This window comes from Schistocerca nitens, chromosome 1 (genome assembly GCF_023898315.1).
Source record: "Schistocerca nitens isolate TAMUIC-IGC-003100 chromosome 1, iqSchNite1.1, whole genome shotgun sequence".
NCBI classification, from domain to species: Eukaryota; Metazoa; Arthropoda; class Insecta; order Orthoptera; family Acrididae; genus Schistocerca; species Schistocerca nitens.
In genome coordinates, this window is record NC_064614.1 from 1,277,352,394 (window position 1) to 1,277,376,764 (window position 24,371).

Sequence of the window (24,371 nt, forward strand, 5' to 3'; positions counted from 1 at the left end):
ACACAATTTGCGTCCATATGAAATACTCTGGGTTCCCTGCATTATCTTTCTAAAACGAGATACGTTTCTACGGAAACGATAAGATTTTCTTTTGGGTGTCGAGTATCTCTTTTCCGATGCATTATTCCTTCTTTAGTGCATCCCTCGCTCCCTCACATTGACGAATTAACAAACAATTTGCGTCCATATGAAATACTCTGGATTCCCTGCATTGTCCTTCTAAATCGAGATACGTTTCTACGGAAACGATAGGATTTTCTTTGGGGTTCCGAGTATTTTTTTTCCGATGCATTATTCCTCCTTTACTGCATCCCTCGCTCCCTCACATATACGAATTAACACACGATTTCCGTCCATATAAAATAGTCTGGATTCCCTGCATTGTCCTTCTAAATCGAGATACGTTTCTGCGGAAACGTTAGGATTTTCTTTGGGGTTCCGAGTATCTCTTTTCCGATGCATTATTCCTCCATTACTGCATCCCTCGCTCCCTCACATTGACGAATTAACACACAATTTGCGTCCATATGAAATACTCTGGATTCCCTGCATTGTCCTTCTAAATCGAGATACGTTTCTACGGATATGATAGGATTTTCTATGGGGTTCCGAGTATCTCTTTTCCGAATCTTTATTCCTCCTTTACTGCATCCCTCGCTCCCTCACATTGACGAATTAACACACAATTTGCGTCCATATGAAATACTCTGGATTCGCTGCATTGTCATTCTAAATCGAGATACGTTTCTACGGAAACGATAGGATTTTCTTTTGGGAGTCGAGTATATCTTTTCCGATGCATTATTCCTCCTTTACTGCATCCCTCGCTCGCTCACATTGACGAATTAACACACTATTTGCGTCCATATGAAATAGCCTGGATTCCCTGCATTGTCCTTCTAAATCGAGATACGTTTCTACGGAAACGTTAGGATTTCCTTTGGGGTTCCGAGTATCTCTTTTCCGATGCATTATTCCTCCTTTACTGTATCCCTCGCTCCCTCATATGGCCGAATTAACACACAATTTGCGTCCATATGAAATACTCTGGGTTCCCTGCATTATCTTTCTAAAACGAGATACGTTTCTACGGAAACGATAAGATTTTCTTTTGGGTGTCGAGTATCTCTTTTCCGATGCATTATTCCTTCTTTAGTGCATCCCTCGTTCCCTCACATTGACGAATTAACAAACAATTTGCGTCCATATGAAATACTCTGGATCCCCTGCATTGTCCTTCTAAATCGAGATACGTTTCTACGGAAACGATAGGATTTTCTTTGGGGTTCCGAGTATTTTTTTTTCCGATGCATTATTCCTCCTTTACTGCATCCCTCGCTCCTTCACATATACGAATTAACACACGATTTGCGTCCAAATGAAATAGTCTGGATTCCCTGCATTGTCCTTCTAAATCGAGATACGTTTCTACGGAAATGTTAGGATTTTCTTTGGGGTTCCGAGTATCTCTTTTCCGATGCATTATTCCTCCATTACTGCATCCCTCGCTCCCTCACATTGACGAATTAACACACAATTTGCGTCCATATGAAATACTCTGGATTCCCTGCATTGTCCTTCTAAATCGAGATACGTTTCTACGGAAACGATATGATTTTCTTTGGGGTTCCCAGTATCTCTTTTCCGATGCATTATTCCTCCTTTACTGCATCCCTCGCTCCTTCACATTGACGAATTAACACACAATTTGCGTCCATATGAAATACTCTGGATTCCCTGCATTGTCCTTCTAAATCGAGATACGTTTCTACGGAAACGATAGGATTTTCTTTGGGGTTCCGAGTATCTCTTTTCCGATGCATTATTCCTCCTTTACTGCATCTCTCGCTCCCTCACATTGACGAATTAACACACAATTTGCGACCATATGAAATACTGTGGATTCCTTGCATTGACATTCTAAATCGAGATACGTATCTACGGAAACGATAGTATTTTCTTTGGGGTTCCGAGTATCTCTTTTCCGATGCATTATTCCTCCTTTACTGCATCCCTCGCTCCCTCACATTGACGAAGTAACACACAATTTGCGTCCATATGAAATACTCTGGATTCCCTGCATTGTCCTTCTAAATCGAGATACGTTTCTACGGAAACGATATGATTTTCTTTGGGGTTCCGAGTATCTCTTTTCCGATGCATTATTCCTCCTTTACTGTATCCCTCGCTAACTCATATTGCCGAATTAACACACAATTTGCGTCCATATGAAATACTCTGGGTTCCCTGCATTATCTTTCTAAAACGAGATACGTTTCTACGGAAACGATAGGATTTTCTTTTGGGAGTCTAGAATCTCTTTTCCGATGCATTATTCCTCCTTTACTGCATCCCTCGCTCCCTCACATTGACGAATTAATACACAATTTGCGTCCATATGAAATACTCTGGATTCCCTGCATTGTCATTCTAAATCGAGATACGTTTCTACGGAAACGATAGGATTTTCTTTGGGGTTCCGAGTATCTCTTTTCCGATGCATTATTCCTCCTTTACTGCATCCCTCGCTCTCTAACATTGCCGAATTAACACACAATTTGCGTCCATATGAAATACTCTGGGTTCACTGCATTATAATTCTAAAACGAGATACGTTTCTACGGAAACGATAGGTTTTTCTTTTGGGAGTCGAGTATCTCTTTTCCGATGCATTATTCCTCCTTTACTGCATCCCTCGCTCCCTCACATTGACGAATTAACACACAATTTGCGTCCATATGAAATACTCTGGATTCCCTGCATTGTCCTTCTAAATCGAGATACGTTTCTACGGAAACGATATGATTTTCTTTTGGGTTCCCAGTATCTCTTTTCCGATGCATTATTCCTCCTTTACTGCATCCCTCGCTCCTTCACATTGACGAATTAACACACAATTTGCGTCCATATGAAATACTCTGGATTCCCTGCATTGTCCTTCTAAATCGAGATACGTTTCCACGGAAACTATAGGATTTTCTTTGGGGTTCCGAGTATCTCATTTCCGATGCATTATTCCTCCTTTACTGCATCCCTCGCTCCCTCACATATACGAATTAACACACGATTTGCGTCCATATAAAATAGTCTGGATTCCCTGCATTGTCCTTCTAAATCGAGATACGTTTCTGCGGAAACGTTAGGATTTTCTTTGGGGTTCCGAGTATCTCTTTTCCGATGCATTATTCCTCCATTACTGCATCCCTCGCTCCCTCACATTGACGAATTAACACACAATTTGCGTCCATATGAAATACTCTGGATTCCCTGCATTGTCCTTCTAAATCGAGATACGTTTCTACGGATATGATAGGATTTTCTATGGGGTTCCGAGTATCTCTTTTCCGAATCTTTATTCCTCCTTTACTGCATCCCTCGCTCCCTCACATTGACGAATTAACACACAATTTGCGTCCATATGAAATACTCTGGATTCCCTGCATTGTCCTTCTAAATCGAGATACGTTTCTACGGAAACGATAGGATTTTCCTTGGGGTTCCCAGTATCTCTTTTCCGATGCATTATTCCTCCTTTACTGTATCCCTCGCTCCCTCACATTGACGAATTAACACACAATTTGCCTCCATATGAAATACTCTGGATTCCCTGCATTGTCCTTCTAAATCGAGATACGTTTCTACGGAAACGATAGGATTTTCTTTGGGGTTCCGAGTATTTTTTTTTCCGATGCATTATTCCTCCTTTACTGCATCCCTCGCTCCTTCACATATACGAATTAACACACGATTTGCGTCCAAATGAAATAGTCTGGATTCCCTGCATTGTCCTTCTAAATCGAGATACGTTTCTACGGAAATGTTAGGATTTTCTTTGGGGTTCCGAGTATCTCTTTTCCGATGCATTATTCCTCCATTACTGCATCCCTCGCTCCCTCACATTGACGAATTAACACACAATTTGCGTCCATATGAAATACTCTGGATTCCCTGCATTGTCCTTCTAAATCGAGATACGTTTCTACGGAAACGATATGATTTTCTTTGGGGTTCCCAGTATCTCTTTTCCGATGCATTATTCCTCCTTTACTGCATCCCTCGCTCCTTCACATTGACGAATTAACACACAATTTGCGTCCATATGAAATACTCTGGATTCCCTGCATTGTCCTTCTAAATCGAGATACGTTTCTACGGAAACGATAGGATTTTCTTTGGGGTTCCGAGTATTTTTTTTTCCGATGCATTATTCCTCCTTTACTGCATCCCTCGCTCCTTCACATATACGAATTAACACACGATTTGCGTCCAAATGAAATAGTCTGGATTCCCTGCATTGTCCTTCTAAATCGAGATACGTTTCTACGGAAATGTTAGGATTTTCTTTGGGGTTCCGAGTATCTCTTTTCCGATGCATTATTCCTCCATTACTGCATCCCTCGCTCCCTCACATTGACGAATTAACACACAATTTGCGTCCATATGAAATACTCTGGATTCCCTGCATTGTCCTTCTAAATCGAGATACGTTTCTACGGAAACGATATGATTTTCTTTGGGGTTCCCAGTATCTCTTTTCCGATGCATTATTCCTCCTTTACTGCATCCCTCGCTCCTTCACATTGACGAATTAACACACAATTTGCGTCCATATGAAATACTCTGGATTCCCTGCATTGTCCTTCTAAATCGAGATACGTTTCTACGGAAACGATAGGATTTTCTTTGGGGTTCCGAGTATCTCTTTTCCGATGCATTATTCCTCCTTTACTGCATCTCTCGCTCCCTCACATTGACGAATTAACACACAATTTGCGACCATATGAAATACTGTGGATTCCTTGCATTGACATTCTAAATCGAGATACGTATCTACGGAAACGATAGTATTTTCTTTGGGGTTCCGAGTATCTCTTTTCCGATGCATTATTCCTCCTTTACTGCATCCCTCGCTCCCTCACATTGACGAAGTAACACACAATTTGCGTCCATATGAAATACTCTGGATTCCCTGCATTGTCCTTCTAAATCGAGATACGTTTCTACGGAAACGATAGGATTTCCTTTGGGGTTCCGAGTATCTCTTTTCCGATGCATTATTCCTCCTTTACTGTATCCCTCGCTAACTCATATTGCCGAATTAACACACAATTTGCGTCCATATGAAATACTCTGGGTTCCCTGCATTATCTTTCTAAAACGAGATACGTTTCTACGGAAACGATAGGATTTTCTTTTGGGAGTCTAGAATCTCTTTTCCGATGCATTATTCCTCCTTTACTGCATCCCTCGCTCCCTCACATTGACGAATTAATACACAATTTGCGTCCATATGAAATACTCTGGATTCCCTGCATTGTCATTCTAAATCGAGATACGTTTCTACGGAAACGATAGGATTTTCTTTGGGGTTCCGAGTATCTCTTTTCCGATGCATTATTCCTCCTTTACTGCATCCCTCGCTCTCTAACATTGCCGAATTAACACACAATTTGCGTCCATATGAAATACTCTGGGTTCACTGCATTATAATTCTAAAACGAGATACGTTTCTACGGAAACGATAGGTTTTTCTTTTGGGAGTCGAGTATCTCTTTTCCGATGCATTATTCCTCCTTTACTGCATCCCTCGCTCCCTCACATTGACGAATTAACACACAATTTGCGTCCATATGAAATACTCTGGATTCCCTGCATTGTCCTTCTAAATCGAGATACGTTTCTACGGAAACGATATGATTTTCTTTTGGGTTCCCAGTATCTCTTTTCCGATGCATTATTCCTCCTTTACTGCATCCCTCGCTCCTTCACATTGACGAATTAACACACAATTTGCGTCCATATGAAATACTCTGGATTCCCTGCATTGTCCTTCTAAATCGAGATACGTTTCCACGGAAACTATAGGATTTTCTTTGGGGTTCCGAGTATCTCATTTCCGATGCATTATTCCTCCTTTACTGCATCCCTCGCTCCCTCACATATACGAATTAACACACGATTTGCGTCCATATAAAATAGTCTGGATTCCCTGCATTGTCCTTCTAAATCGAGATACGTTTCTGCGGAAACGTTAGGATTTTCTTTGGGGTTCCGAGTATCTCTTTTCCGATGCATTATTCCTCCATTACTGCATCCCTCGCTCCCTCACATTGACGAATTAACACACAATTTGCGTCCATATGAAATACTCTGGATTCCCTGCATTGTCCTTCTAAATCGAGATACGTTTCTACGGATATGATAGGATTTTCTATGGGGTTCCGAGTATCTCTTTTCCGAATCTTTATTCCTCCTTTACTGCATCCCTCGCTCCCTCACATTGACGAATTAACACACAATTTGCGTCCATATGAAATACTCTGGATTCCCTGCATTGTCCTTCTAAATCGAGATACGTTTCTACGGAAACGATAGGATTTTCCTTGGGGTTCCCAGTATCTCTTTTCCGATGCATTATTCCTCCTTTACTGTATCCCTCGCTCCCTCACATTGACGAATTAACACACAATTTGCCTCCATATGAAATACTCTGGATTCCCTGCATTGTCCTTCTAAATCGAGATACGTTTCTACGGAAACGATAGGATTTTCTTTGGAGTTCCGAGTATTTTTTTTTCCGATGCATTATTCCTCCTTTACTGCATCCCTCGCTCCTTCACATATACGAATTAACACACGATTTGCGTCCAAATGAAATAGTCTGGATTCCCTGCATTGTCCTTCTAAATCGAGATACGTTTCTACGGAAATGTTAGGATTTTCTTTGGGGTTCCGAGTATCTCTTTTCCGATGCATTATTCCTCCATTACTGCATCCCTCGCTCCCTCACATTGACGAATTAACACACAATTTGCGTCCATATGAAATACTCTGGATTCCCTGCATTGTCCTTCTAAATCGAGATTCGTTTCTACGGAAACGATATGATTTTCTTTGGGGTTCCCAGTATCTCTTTTCCGATGCATTATTCCTCCTTTACTGCATCCCTCGCTCCTTCACATTGACGAATTAACACACAATTTGCGTCCATATGAAATACTCTGGATTCCCTGCATTGTCCTTCTAAATCGAGATACGTTTCTACGGAAACGATAGGATTTTCTTTGGGGTTCCGAGTATCTCTTTTCCGATGCATTATTCCTCCTTTACTGCATCTCTCGCTCCCTCACATTGACGAATTAACACACAATTTGCGACCATATGAAATACTGTGGATTCCTTGCATTGACATTCTAAATCGAGATACGTATCTACGGAAACGATAGTATTTTCTTTGGGGTTCCGAGTATCTCTTTTCCGATGCATTATTCCTCCTTTACTGCATCCCTCGCTCCCTCACATTGACGAAGTAACACACAATTTGCGTCCATATGAAATACTCTGGATTCCCTGCATTGTCCTTCTAAATCGAGATACGTTTCTACGGAAACGATAGGATTTCCTTTGGGGTTCCGAGTATCTCTTTTCCGATGCATTATTCCTCCTTTACTGTATCCCTCGCTAACTCATATTGCCGAATTAACACACAATTTGCGTCCATATGAAATACTCTGGGTTCCCTGCATTATCTTTCTAAAACGAGATACGTTTCTACGGAAACGATAGGATTTTCTTTTGGGAGTCTAGAATCTCTTTTCCGATGCATTATTCCTCCTTTACTGCATCCCTCGCTCCCTCACATTGACGAATTAATACACAATTTGCGTCCATATGAAATACTCTGGATTCCCTGCATTGTCATTCTAAATCGAGATACGTTTCTACGGAAACGATAGGATTTTCTTTGGGGTTCCGAGTATCTCTTTTCCGATGCATTATTCCTCCTTTACTGCATCCCTCGCTCTCTAACATTGCCGAATTAACACACAATTTGCGTCCATATGAAATACTCTGGGTTCACTGCATTATAATTCTAAAACGAGATACGTTTCTACGGAAACGATAGGTTTTTCTTTTGGGAGTCGAGTATCTCTTTTCCGATGCATTATTCCTCCTTTACTGCATCCCTCGCTCCCTCACATTGACGAATTAACACACAATTTGCGTCCATATGAAATACTCTGGATTCCCTGCATTGTCCTTCTAAATCGAGATACGTTTCTACGGAAACGATATGATTTTCTTTTGGGTTCCCAGTATCTCTTTTCCGATGCATTATTCCTCCTTTACTGCATCCCTCGCTCCTTCACATTGACGAATTAACACACAATTTGCGTCCATATGAAATACTCTGGATTCCCTGCATTGTCCTTCTAAATCGAGATACGTTTCCACGGAAACTATAGGATTTTCTTTGGGGTTCCGAGTATCTCATTTCCGATGCATTATTCCTCCTTTACTGCATCCCTCGCTCCCTCACAATGCCGAATTAACACACAATTTGCGTCCATATGAAATACTCTGGGTTCCCTGCATTATCTTTCTAAAACGAGATACGTTTCTACGGAAACGAAATGATTTTCTTTTGGGAGTCGAGTATCTCTTTTCCGATGCATTATTTCTCCATTACTCAACCCTCGCTCCCCCACATTGACGAATTAACACACAATTTGCGTCCATATGAAATACTCTGGATTCCCGACATTGTCCTTCTATATCGAGATACATTGCTACGGAAACGATAGGATTTTCTTTGGGGTTTTGAGTATCTCTTTTCCGATGCATTATTCCTCCTTTACTGCATCCCTCGCTCCCTCACATTGACGAATTAACACACAATTTGCATCCATATGAAATACTCTGGATTCCCTGCATTGTCCTTCTAAATCGAGATACGTTTCTACGGAAACGATAGGATTTTCTTTGGGGTTCCGAGTATTTTTTTTCCGATGCATTATTCCTCCTTTACTGCATCCCTCGCTCCCTCACATATACGAATTAACACACGATTTGCGTCCATATAAAATAGTCTGGATTCCCTGCATTGTCCTTCTAAATCGAGATACGTTTCTGCGGAAACGTTAGGATTTTCTTTGGGGTTCCGAGTATCTCTTTTCCGATGCATTATTCCTCCATTACTGCATCCCTCGCTCCCTCACATTGACGAATTAACACACAATTTGCGTCCATATGAAATACTCTGGATTCCCTGCATTGTCCTTCTAAATCGAGATACGTTTCTACGGATATGATAGGATTTTCTATGGGGTTCCGAGTATCTCTTTTCCGATGCATTATTCCTCCTTTACTGCATCCCTCGCTCCCTCACATTGACGAATTAACACACAATTTGCGTCCATATGAAATACTCTGGATTCGCTGCATTGTCATTCTAAATCGAGATACGTTTCTACGGAAACGATAGTATTTTCTTTTGGGAGTCGAGTATATCTTTTCCGATGCATTATTCCTCCTTTACTGCATCCCTCGCTCGCTCACATTGACGAATTAACACACTATTTGCGTCCATATGAAATAGCCTGGATTCCCTGCATTGTCCTTCTAAATCGAGATACGTTTCTACGGAAACGTTAGGATTTCCTTTGGGGTTCCGAGTATCTCTTTTCCGATGCATTATTCCTCCTTTACTGTATCCCTCGCTCCCTCATATGGCCGAATTAACACACAATTTGCGTCCATATGAAATACTCTGGGTTCCCTGCATTATCTTTCTAAAACGAGATACGTTTCTACGGAAACGATAAGATTTTCTTTTGGGTGTCGAGTATCTCTTTTCCGATGCATTATTCCTTCTTTAGTGCATCCCTCGCTCCCTCACATTGACGAATTAACAAACAATTTGCGTCCATATGAAATACTCTGGATTCCCTGCATTGTCCTTCTAAATCGAGATACGTTTCTACGGAAACGATAGGATTTTCTTTGGGGTTCCGAGTATTTTTTTTCCGATGCATTATTCCTCCTTTACTGCATCCCTCGCTCCCTCACATATACGAATTAACACACGATTTCCGTCCATATAAAATAGTCTGGATTCCCTGCATTGTCCTTCTAAATCGAGATACGTTTCTGCGGAAACGTTAGGATTTTCTTTGGGGTTCCGAGTATCTCTTTTCCGATGCATTATTCCTCCATTACTGCATCCCTCGCTCCCTCACATTGACGAATTAACACACAATTTGCGTCCATATGAAATACTCTGGATTCCCTGCATTGTCCTTCTAAATCGAGATACGTTTCTACGGATATGATAGGATTTTCTATGGGGTTCCGAGTATCTCTTTTCCGAATCTTTATTCCTCCTTTACTGCATCCCTCGCTCCCTCACATTGACGAATTAACACACAATTTGCGTCCATATGAAATACTCTGGATTCGCTGCATTGTCATTCTAAATCGAGATACGTTTCTACGGAAACGATAGGATTTTCTTTTGGGAGTCGAGTATATCTTTTCCGATGCATTATTCCTCCTTTACTGCATCCCTCGCTCGCTCACATTGACGAATTAACACACTATTTGCGTCCATATGAAATAGCCTGGATTCCCTGCATTGTCCTTCTAAATCGAGATACGTTTCTACGGAAACGTTAGGATTTCCTTTGGGGTTCCGAGTATCTCTTTTCCGATGCATTATTCCTCCTTTACTGTATCCCTCGCTCCCTCATATGGCCGAATTAACACACAATTTGCGTCCATATGAAATACTCTGGGTTCCCTGCATTATCTTTCTAAAACGAGATACGTTTCTACGGAAACGATAAGATTTTCTTTTGGGTGTCGAGTATCTCTTTTCCGATGCATTATTCCTTCTTTAGTGCATCCCTCGTTCCCTCACATTGACGAATTAACAAACAATTTGCGTCCATATGAAATACTCTGGATCCCCTGCATTGTCCTTCTAAATCGAGATACGTTTCTACGGAAACGATAGGATTTTCTTTGGGGTTCCGAGTATTTTTTTTTCCGATGCATTATTCCTCCTTTACTGCATCCCTCGCTCCTTCACATATACGAATTAACACACGATTTGCGTCCAAATGAAATAGTCTGGATTCCCTGCATTGTCCTTCTAAATCGAGATACGTTTCTACGGAAATGTTAGGATTTTCTTTGGGGTTCCGAGTATCTCTTTTCCGATGCATTATTCCTCCATTACTGCATCCCTCGCTCCCTCACATTGACGAATTAACACACAATTTGCGTCCATATGAAATACTCTGGATTCCCTGCATTGTCCTTCTAAATCGAGATACGTTTCTACGGAAACGATATGATTTTCTTTGGGGTTCCCAGTATCTCTTTTCCGATGCATTATTCCTCCTTTACTGCATCCCTCGCTCCTTCACATTGACGAATTAACACACAATTTGCGTCCATATGAAATACTCTGGATTCCCTGCATTGTCCTTCTAAATCGAGATACGTTTCTACGGAAACGATAGGATTTTCTTTGGGGTTCCGAGTATCTCTTTTCCGATGCATTATTCCTCCTTTACTGCATCTCTCGCTCCCTCACATTGACGAATTAACACACAATTTGCGACCATATGAAATACTGTGGATTCCTTGCATTGACATTCTAAATCGAGATACGTATCTACGGAAACGATAGTATTTTCTTTGGGGTTCCGAGTATCTCTTTTCCGATGCATTATTCCTCCTTTACTGCATCCCTCGCTCCCTCACATTGACGAAGTAACACACAATTTGCGTCCATATGAAATACTCTGGATTCCCTGCATTGTCCTTCTAAATCGAGATACGTTTCTACGGAAACGATATGATTTTCTTTGGGGTTCCGAGTATCTCTTTTCCGATGCATTATTCCTCCTTTACTGTATCCCTCGCTAACTCATATTGCCGAATTAACACACAATTTGCGTCCATATGAAATACTCTGGGTTCCCTGCATTATCTTTCTAAAACGAGATACGTTTCTACGGAAACGATAGGATTTTCTTTTGGGAGTCTAGAATCTCTTTTCCGATGCATTATTCCTCCTTTACTGCATCCCTCGCTCCCTCACATTGACGAATTAATACACAATTTGCGTCCATATGAAATACTCTGGATTCCCTGCATTGTCATTCTAAATCGAGATACGTTTCTACGGAAACGATAGGATTTTCTTTGGGGTTCCGAGTATCTCTTTTCCGATGCATTATTCCTCCTTTACTGCATCCCTCGCTCTCTAACATTGCCGAATTAACACACAATTTGCGTCCATATGAAATACTCTGGGTTCACTGCATTATAATTCTAAAACGAGATACGTTTCTACGGAAACGATAGGTTTTTCTTTTGGGAGTCGAGTATCTCTTTTCCGATGCATTATTCCTCCTTTACTGCATCCCTCGCTCCCTCACATTGACGAATTAACACACAATTTGCGTCCATATGAAATACTCTGGATTCCCTGCATTGTCCTTCTAAATCGAGATACGTTTCTACGGAAACGATATGATTTTCTTTTGGGTTCCCAGTATCTCTTTTCCGATGCATTATTCCTCCTTTACTGCATCCCTCGCTCCTTCACATTGACGAATTAACACACAATTTGCGTCCATATGAAATACTCTGGATTCCCTGCATTGTCCTTCTAAATCGAGATACGTTTCCACGGAAACTATAGGATTTTCTTTGGGGTTCCGAGTATCTCATTTCCGATGCATTATTCCTCCTTTACTGCATCCCTCGCTCCCTCACATATACGAATTAACACACGATTTGCGTCCATATAAAATAGTCTGGATTCCCTGCATTGTCCTTCTAAATCGAGATACGTTTCTGCGGAAACGTTAGGATTTTCTTTGGGGTTCCGAGTATCTCTTTTCCGATGCATTATTCCTCCATTACTGCATCCCTCGCTCCCTCACATTGACGAATTAACACACAATTTGCGTCCATATGAAATACTCTGGATTCCCTGCATTGTCCTTCTAAATCGAGATACGTTTCTACGGATATGATAGGATTTTCTATGGGGTTCCGAGTATCTCTTTTCCGAATCTTTATTCCTCCTTTACTGCATCCCTCGCTCCCTCACATTGACGAATTAACACACAATTTGCGTCCATATGAAATACTCTGGATTCCCTGCATTGTCCTTCTAAATCGAGATACGTTTCTACGGAAACGATAGGATTTTCTTTGGGGTTCCGAGTATTTTTTTTTCCGATGCATTATTCCTCCTTTACTGCATCCCTCGCTCCTTCACATATACGAATTAACACACGATTTGCGTCCAAATGAAATAGTCTGGATTCCCTGCATTGTCCTTCTAAATCGAGATACGTTTCTACGGAAATGTTAGGATTTTCTTTGGGGTTCCGAGTATCTCTTTTCCGATGCATTATTCCTCCATTACTGCATCCCTCGCTCCCTCACATTGACGAATTAACACACAATTTGCGTCCATATGAAATACTCTGGATTCCCTGCATTGTCCTTCTAAATCGAGATACGTTTCTACGGAAACGATATGATTTTCTTTGGGGTTCCCAGTATCTCTTTTCCGATGCATTATTCCTCCTTTACTGCATCCCTCGCTCCTTCACATTGACGAATTAACACACAATTTGCGTCCATATGAAATACTCTGGATTCCCTGCATTGTCCTTCTAAATCGAGATACGTTTCTACGGAAACGATAGGATTTTCTTTGGGGTTCCGAGTATTTTTTTTTCCGATGCATTATTCCTCCTTTACTGCATCCCTCGCTCCTTCACATATACGAATTAACACACGATTTGCGTCCAAATGAAATAGTCTGGATTCCCTGCATTGTCCTTCTAAATCGAGATACGTTTCTACGGAAATGTTAGGATTTTCTTTGGGGTTCCGAGTATCTCTTTTCCGATGCATTATTCCTCCATTACTGCATCCCTCGCTCCCTCACATTGACGAATTAACACACAATTTGCGTCCATATGAAATACTCTGGATTCCCTGCATTGTCCTTCTAAATCGAGATACGTTTCTACGGAAACGATATGATTTTCTTTGGGGTTCCCAGTATCTCTTTTCCGATGCATTATTCCTCCTTTACTGCATCCCTCGCTCCTTCACATTGACGAATTAACACACAATTTGCGTCCATATGAAATACTCTGGATTCCCTGCATTGTCCTTCTAAATCGAGATACGTTTCTACGGAAACGATAGGATTTTCTTTGGGGTTCCGAGTATCTCTTTTCCGATGCATTATTCCTCCTTTACTGCATCTCTCGCTCCCTCACATTGACGAATTAACACACAATTTGCGACCATATGAAATACTGTGGATTCCTTGCATTGACATTCTAAATCGAGATACGTATCTACGGAAACGATAGTATTTTCTTTGGGGTTCCGAGTATCTCTTTTCCGATGCATTATTCCTCCTTTACTGCATCCCTCGCTCCCTCACATTGACGAAGTAACACACAATTTGCGTCCATATGAAATACTCTGGATTCCCTGCATTGTCCTTCTAAATCGAGATACGTTTCTACGGAAACGATAGGATTTCCTTTGGGGTTCCGAGTATCTCTTTTCCGATGCATTATTCCTCCTTTACTGTATCCCTCGCTAACTCATATTGCCGAATTAACACACAATTTGCGTCCATATGAAATACTCTGGGTTCCCTGCATTATCTTTCTAAAACGAGATACGTTTCTACGGAAACGATAGGATTTTCTTTTGGGAGTCTAGAATCTCTTTTCCGATGCATTATTCCTCCTTTACTGCATCCCTCGCTCCCTCACATTGACGAATTAATACACAATTTGCGTCCATATGAAATACTCTGGATTCCCTGCATTGTCATTCTAAATCGAGATACGTTTCTACGGAAACGATAGGATTTTCTTTGGGGTTCCGAGTATCTCTTTTCCGATGCATTATTCCTCCTTTACTGCATCCCTCGCTCTCTAACATTGCCGAATTAACACACAATTTGCGTCCATATGAAATACTCTGGGTTCACTGCATTATAATTCTAAAACGAGATACGTTTCTACGGAAACGATAGGTTTTTCTTTTGGGAGTCGAGTATCTCTTTTCCGATGCATTATTCCTCCTTTACTGCATCCCTCGCTCCCTCACATTGACGAATTAACACACAATTTGCGTCCATATGAAATACTCTGGATTCCCTGCATTGTCCTTCTAAATCGAGATACGTTTCTACGGAAACGATATGATTTTCTTTTGGGTTCCCAGTATCTCTTTTCCGATGCATTATTCCTCCTTTACTGCATCCCTCGCTCCTTCACATTGACGAATTAACACACAATTTGCGTCCATATGAAATACTCTGGATTCCCTGCATTGTCCTTCTAAATCGAGATACGTTTCCACGGAAACTATAGGATTTTCTTTGGGGTTCCGAGTATCTCATTTCCGATGCATTATTCCTCCTTTACTGCATCCCTCGCTCCCTCACATATACGAATTAACACACGATTTGCGTCCATATAAAATAGTCTGGATTCCCTGCATTGTCCTTCTAAATCGAGATACGTTTCTGCGGAAACGTTAGGATTTTCTTTGGGGTTCCGAGTATCTCTTTTCCGATGCATTATTCCTCCATTACTGCATCCCTCGCTCCCTCACATTGACGAATTAACACACAATTTGCGTCCATATGAAATACTCTGGATTCCCTGCATTGTCCTTCTAAATCGAGATACGTTTCTACGGATATGATAGGATTTTCTATGGGGTTCCGAGTATCTCTTTTCCGAATCTTTATTCCTCCTTTACTGCATCCCTCGCTCCCTCACATTGACGAATTAACACACAATTTGCGTCCATATGAAATACTCTGGATTCCCTGCATTGTCCTTCTAAATCGAGATACGTTTCTACGGAAACGATAGGATTTTCCTTGGGGTTCCCAGTATCTCTTTTCCGATGCATTATTCCTCCTTTACTGTATCCCTCGCTCCCTCACATTGACGAATTAACACACAATTTGCCTCCATATGAAATACTCTGGATTCCCTGCATTGTCCTTCTAAATCGAGATACGTTTCTACGGAAACGATAGGATTTTCTTTGGAGTTCCGAGTATTTTTTTTTCCGATGCATTATTCCTCCTTTACTGCATCCCTCGCTCCTTCACATATACGAATTAACACACGATTTGCGTCCAAATGAAATAGTCTGGATTCCCTGCATTGTCCTTCTAAATCGAGATACGTTTCTACGGAAATGTTAGGATTTTCTTTGGGGTTCCGAGTATCTCTTTTCCGATGCATTATTCCTCCATTACTGCATCCCTCGCTCCCTCACATTGACGAATTAACACACAATTTGCGTCCATATGAAATACTCTGGATTCCCTGCATTGTCCTTCTAAATCGAGATTCGTTTCTACGGAAACGATATGATTTTCTTTGGGGTTCCCAGTATCTCTTTTCCGATGCATTATTCCTCCTTTACTGCATCCCTCGCTCCTTCACATTGACGAATTAACACACAATTTGCGTCCATATGAAATACTCTGGATTCCCTGCATTGTCCTTCTAAATCGAGATACGTTTCTACGGAAACGATAGGATTTTCTTTGGGGTTCCGAGTATCTCTTTTCCGATGCATTATTCCTCCTTTACTGCATCTCTCGCTCCCTCACATTGACGAATTAACACACAATTTGCGACCATATGAAATACTGTGGATTCCTTGCATTGACATTCTAAATCGAGATACGTATCTACGGAAACGATAGTATTTTCTTTGGGGTTCCGAGTATCTCTTTTCCGATGCATTATTCCTCCTTTACTGCATCCCTCGCTCCCTCACATTGACGAAGTAACACACAATTTGCGTCCATATGAAATACTCTGGATTCCCTGCATTGTCCTTCTAAATCGAGATACGTTTCTACGGAAACGATAGGATTTCCTTTGGGGTTCCGAGTATCTCTTTTCCGATGCATTATTCCTCCTTTACTGTATCCCTCGCTAACTCATATTGCCGAATTAACACACAATTTGCGTCCATATGAAATACTCTGGGTTCCCTGCATTATCTTTCTAAAACGAGATACGTTTCTACGGAAACGATAGGATTTTCTTTTGGGAGTCTAGAATCTCTTTTCCGATGCATTATTCCTCCTTTACTGCATCCCTCGCTCCCTCACATTGACGAATTAATACACAATTTGCGTCCATATGAAATACTCTGGATTCCCTGCATTGTCATTCTAAATCGAGATACGTTTCTACGGAAACGATAGGATTTTCTTTGGGGTTCCGAGTATCTCTTTTCCGATGCATTATTCCTCCTTTACTGCATCCCTCGCTCTCTAACATTGCCGAATTAACACACAATTTGCGTCCATATGAAATACTCTGGGTTCACTGCATTATAATTCTAAAACGAGATACGTTTCTACGGAAACGATAGGTTTTTCTTTTGGGAGTCGAGTATCTCTTTTCCGATGCATTATTCCTCCTTTACTGCATCCCTCGCTCCCTCACATTGACGAATTAACACACAATTTGCGTCCATATGAAATACTCTGGATTCCCTGCATTGTCCTTCTAAATCGAGATACGTTTCTACGGAAACGATATGATTTTCTTTTGGGTTCCCAGTATCTCTTTTCCGATGCATTATTCCTCCTTTACTGCATCCCTCGCTCCTTCACATTGACGAATTAACACACAATTTGCGTCCATATGAAATACTCTGGATTCCCTGCATTGTCCTTCTAAATCGAGATACGTTTCCACGGAAACTATAGGATTTTCTTTGGGGTTCCGAGTATCTCATTTCCGATGCATTATTCCTCCTTTACTGCATCCCTCGCTCCCTCACAATGCCGAATTAACACACAATTTGCGTCCATATGAAATACTCTGGGTTCCCTGCATTATCTTTCTAAAACGAGATACGTTTCTACGGAAACGAAATGATTTTCTTTTGGGAGTCGAGTATCTCTTTTCCGATGCATTATTTCTCCATTACTCAACCCTCGCTCCCCCACATTGACGAATTAACACACAATTTGCGTCCATATGAAATACTCTGGATTCCCGACATTGTCCTTCTATATCGAGATACATTGCTACGGAAACGATAGGATTTTCTTTGGGGTTTTGAGTATCTCTTTTCCGATGCATTATTCCTCCTTTACTGCATCCCTCGCTCCCTCACATTGACGAATTAACACACAATTTGCATCCATATGAAATACTCTGGATTCCCTGCATTGTCCTTCTAAATCGAGATACGTTTCTACGGAAACGATAGGATTTTCTTTGGGGTTCCGAGTATTTTTTTTCCGATGCATTATTCCTCCTTTACTGCATCCCTCGCTCCCTCACATATACGAATTAACACACGATTTGCGTCCATATAAAATAGTCTGGATTCCCTGCATTGTCCTTCTAAATCGAGATACGTTTCTGCGGAAACGTTAGGATTTTCTTTGGGGTTCCGAGTATCTCTTTTCCGATGCATTATTCCTCCATTACTGCATCCCTCGCTCCCTCACATTGACGAATTAACACACAATTTGCGTCCATATGAAATACTCTGGATTCCCTGCATTGTCCTTCTAAATCGAGATACGTTTCTACGGATATGATAGGATTTTCTATGGGGTTCCGAGTATCTCTTTTCCGATGCATTATTCCTCCTTTACTGCATCCCTCGCTCCCTCACATTGACGAATTAACACACAATTTGCGTCCATATGAAATACTCTGGATTCGCTGCATTGTCATTCTAAATCGAGATACGTTTCTACGGAAACGATAGTATTTTCTTTTGGGAGTCGAGTATATCTTTTCCGATGCATTATTCCTCCTTTACTGCATCCCTCGCTCGCTCACATTGACGAATTAACACACTATTTGCGTCCATATGAAATAGCCTGGATTCCCTGCATTGTCCTTCTAAATCGAGATACGTTTCTACGGAAACGTTAGGATTTCCTTTGGGGTTCCGAGTATCTCTTTTCCGATGCATTATTCCTCCTTTACTGTATCCCTCGCTCCCTCATATGGCCGAATTAACACACAATTTGCGTCCATATGAAATACTCTGGGTTCCCTGCATTATCTTTCTAAAACGAGATACGTTTCTACGGAAACGATAAGATTTTCTTTTGGGTGTCGAGTATCTCTTTTCCGATGCATTATTCCTTCTTTAGTGCATCCCTCGCTCCCTCACATTGACGAATTAACAAACAATTTGCGTCCATATGAAATACTCAGGATTCCCTGCATTGTCCTTCTAAATCGAGATACGTTTCTACGGAAACGATAGGATTTTCTTTGGGGTTCCGAGTATTTTTTTTCCGATGCATTATTCCTCCTTTACTGCATCCCTCGCTCCCTCACATATACGAATTAACACACGATTTGCGTCCATATAAAATAGTCTGGATTCCCTGCATTGTCCTTCTAAATCGAGATACGTTTCTGCGGAAACGTTAGGATTTTCTTTGGGGTTCCGAGTATCTCTTTTCCGATGCATTATTCCTCCATTACTGCATCCCTCGCTCCCTCACATTGACGAATTAACACACAATTTGCGTCCATATGAAATACTCTGGATTCCCTGCATTGTCCTTCTAAATCGAGATACGTTTCTACGGATATGATAGGATTTTCTATGGGGTTCCGAGTATCTCTTTTCCGAATCTTTATTCCTCCTTTACTGCATCCCTCGCTCCCTCACATTGACGAATTAACACACAATTTGCGTCCATATGAAATACTCTGGATTCGCTGCATTGTCATTCTAAATCGAGATACGTTTCTACGGAAACGATAGGATTTTCTTTTGGGAGTCGAGTATATCTTTTCCGATGCATTATTCCTCCTTTACTGCATCCCTCGCTCGCTCACATTGACGAATTAACACACTATTTGCGTCCATATGAAATAGCCTGGATTCCCTGCATTGTCCTTCTAAATCGAGATACGTTTCTACGGAAACGTTAGGATTTCCTTTGGGGTTCCGAGTATCTCTTTTCCGATGCATTATTCCTCCTTTACTGTATCCCTCGCTCCCTCATATGGCCGAATTAACACACAATTTGCGTCCATATGAAATACTCTGGGTTCCCTGCATTATCTTTCTAAAACGAGATACGTTTCTACGGAAACGATAAGATTTTCTTTTGGGTGTCGAGTATCTCTTTTCCGATGCATTATTCCTTCTTTAGTGCATCCCTCGCTCCCTCACATTGACGAATTAACAAACAATTTGCGTCCATATGAAATACTCTGGATCCCCTGCATTGTCCTTCTAAATCGAGATACGTTTCTACGGAAACGATAGGATTTTCTTTGGGGTTCCGAGTATCTCTTTTCCGATGCATTATTCCTCCTTTACTGCATCCCTCGCTCCCTCAAATTGACGAATTAACACACAATTTGCGTCCATACGAGATACTCTGGATTCCCTGCATTGTCCTTTAAAATCGAGATACGTTTCTACGGAAACGATAGGATTTTCTTTGGGGTTCCGAGTATATCTTTTCCGATGCGTTATTCCTCCATTACTGCATCCCTCGCTCCCTAACATTGACGAATTAAAACACAATTTGCGTCCATATGAAATATTGTGGATTCCCTGCATTGTCCTTCTAAATCGAGATACGTTTCTACGGAAACGATAGGATTTTCTTTGGGGTTCCGAGTATCTCTTTTCCGATGCATTATTCCTTCTTTACTGCATCCCTCGCTCCCACACATTGACGAACTAACACACAATTTGCGTCCATATGAAATACTCTGGATTCCCTGCATTGTCCTTCTAAATCGAGATACGTTTCTACGGAAACGATAGCATTTTCTTTGGGGTTCCGAGTATCTCTTTTCCTATGCATTATTCCTCCTTTACTGCATCCCTCGCTCCCTCACATTGCCGAATTAACACACAATTTGCGTCCATATGAAATACTCTGGGTTCCCTGCATTATTTTTCTAAAACGAGATACGTTTCTACGGAAACGATAGGATTTTTCTTTGGGAGTCTAGAATCTCTTTTCCGATGCATTATTCCTCCTTTACTGCATCCCTCGCTCCCTCACATTGACGAATTAACACACAATTTGCGTCCATATGAAATACTCTGGATTCCCTGCATTGTCATTCTAAATCGAGATACGTTTCTACGGAAACGATAGGATTTTCTTTGGGGTTCCCAGTATCTCTTTTCCGATGCATTATCCCTCCTTTACTGCATTCCTCGCTCCCTCACATTGTCGAATTAACACACAATTTGCGTCCATATGAAATACTCTGGATTCCCTGCATTGTCCTTCTAAATCGAGATACGTTTCTACGGAAACGATAGGATTCTCTTTGGGGTTCCGAGTATTTTTTTTTCCGATGCATTATTCCTCCTTTACTGCATCCCTCGCTCCTTCACATATACGAATTAACACACGATTTGCGTCCAAATGAAATAGTCTGGATTCCCTGCATTGTCCTTCTAAATCGAGATACGTTTCTACGGAAATGTTAGGATTTTCTTTGGGGTTCCGAGTATCTCTTTTCCGATGCATTATTCCTCCATTACTGCATCCCTCGCTCCCTCACATTGACGAATTAACACACAATTTGCGTCCATATGAAATACTCTGGATTCCCTGCATTGTCCTTCTAAATCGAGATTCGTTTCTACGGAAACGATATGATTTTCTTTGGGGTTCCCAGTATCTCTTTTCCGATGCATTATTCCTCCTTTACTGCATCCCTCGCTCCTTCACATTGACGAATTAACACACAATTTGCGTCCATATGAAATACTCTGGATTCCCTGCATTGTCCTTCTAAATCGAGATACGTTTCTACGGAAACGATAGGATTTTCTTTGGGGTTCCGAGTATCTCTTTTCCGATGCATTATTCCTCCTTTACTGCATCTCTCGCTCCCTCACATTGACGAATTAACACACAATTTGCGACCATATGAAATACTGTGGATTCCTTGCATTGACATTCTAAATCGAGATACGTATCTACGGAAACGATAGTATTTTCTTTGGGGTTCCGAGTATCTCTTTTCCGATGCATTATTCCTCCTTTACTGCATCCCTCGCTCCCTCACATTGACGAAGTAACACACAATTTGCGTCCATATGAAATACTCTGGATTCCCTGCATTGTCCTTCTAAATCGAGATACGTTTCTACGGAAACGATAGGATTTCCTTTGGGGTTCCGAGTATCTCTTTTCCGATGCATTATTCCTCCTTTACTGTATCCCTCGCTAACTCATATTGCCGAATTAACACACAATTTGCGTCCATATGAAATACTCTGGGTTCCCTGCATTATCTTTCTAAAACGAGATACGTTTCTACGGAAACGATAGGATTTTCTTTTGGGAGTCTAGAATCTCTTTTCCGATGCATTATTCCTCCTTTACTGCATCCCTCGCTCCCTCACATTGACGAATTAATACACAATTTGCGTCCATATGAAATACTCTGGATTCCCTGCATTGTCATTCTAAATCGAGATACGTTTCTACGGAAACGATAGGATTTTCTTTGGGGTTCCGAGTATCTCTTTTCCGATGCATTATTCCTCCTTTACTGCATCCCTCGCTCTCTAACATTGCCGAATTAACACACAATTTGCGTCCATATGAAATACTCTGGGTTCACTGCATTATAATTCTAAAACGAGATACGTTTCTACGGAAACGATAGGTTTTTCTTTTGGGAGTCGAGTATCTCTTTTCCGATGCATTATTCCTCCTTTACTGCATCCCTCGCTCCCTCACATTGACGAATTAACACACAATTTGCGTCCATATGAAATACTCTGGATTCCCTGCATTGTCCTTCTAAATCGAGATACGTTTCTACGGAAACGATATGATTTTCTTTTGGGTTCCCAGTATCTCTTTTCCGATGCATTATTCCTCCTTTACTGCATCCCTCGCTCCTTCACATTGACGAATTAACACACAATTTGCGTCCATATGAAATACTCTGGATTCCCTGCATTGTCCTTCTAAATCGAGATACGTTTCCACGGAAACTATAGGATTTTCTTTGGGGTTCCGAGTATCTCATTTCCGATGCATTATTCCTCCTTTACTGCATCCCTCGCTCCCTCACAATGCCGAATTAACACACAATTTGCGTCCATATGAAATACTCTGGGTTCCCTGCATTATCTTTCTAAAACGAGATACGTTTCTACGGAAACGAAATGATTTTCTTTTGGGAGTCGAGTATCTCTTTTCCGATGCATTATTTCTCCATTACTCAACCCTCGCTCCCCCACATTGACGAATTAACACACAATTTGCGTCCATATGAAATACTCTGGATTCCCGACATTGTCCTTCTATATCGAGATACATTGCTACGGAAACGATAGGATTTTCTTTGGGGTTTTGAGTATCTCTTTTCCGATGCATTATTCCTCCTTTACTGCATCCCTCGCTCCCTCACATTGACGAATTAACACACAATTTGCATCCATATGAAATACTCTGGATTCCCTGCATTGTCCTTCTAAATCGAGATACGTTTCTACGGAAACGATAGGATTTTCTTTGGGGTTCCGAGTATTTTTTTTCCGATGCATTATTCCTCCTTTACTGCATCCCTCGCTCCCTCACATATACGAATTAACACACGATTTGCGTCCATATAAAATAGTCTGGATTCCCTGCATTGTCCTTCTAAATCGAGATACGTTTCTGCGGAAACGTTAGGATTTTCTTTGGGGTTCCGAGTATCTCTTTTCCGATGCATTATTCCTCCATTACTGCATCCCTCGCTCCCTCACATTGACGAATTAACACACAATTTGCGTCCATATGAAATACTCTGGATTCCCTGCATTGTCCTTCTAAATCGAGATACGTTTCTACGGATATGATAGGATTTTCTATGGGGTTCCGAGTATCTCTTTTCCGATGCATTATTCCTCCTTTACTGCATCCCTCGCTCCCTCACATTGACGAATTAACACACAATTTGCGTCCATATGAAATACTCTGGATTCGCTGCATTGTCATTCTAAATCGAGATACGTTTCTACGGAAACGATAGTATTTTCTTTTGGGAGTCGAGTATATCTTTTCCGATGCATTATTCCTCCTTTACTGCATCCCTCGCTCGCTCACATTGACGAATTAACACACTATTTGCGTCCATATGAAATAGCCTGGATTCCCTGCATTGTCCTTCTAAATCGAGATACGTTTCTACGGAAACGTTAGGATTTCCTTTGGGGTTCCGAGTATCTCTTTTCCGATGCATTATTCCTCCTTTACTGTATCCCTCGCTCCCTCATATGGCCGAATTAACACACAATTTGCGTCCATATGAAATACTCTGGGTTCCCTGCATTATCTTTCTAAAACGAGATACGTTTCTACGGAAACGATAAGATTTTCTTTTGGGTGTCGAGTATCTCTTTTCCGATGCATTATTCCTTCTTTAGTGCATCCCTCGCTCCCTCACATTGACGAATTAACAAACAATTTGCGTCCATATGAAATACTCAGGATTCCCTGCATTGTCCTTCTAAAT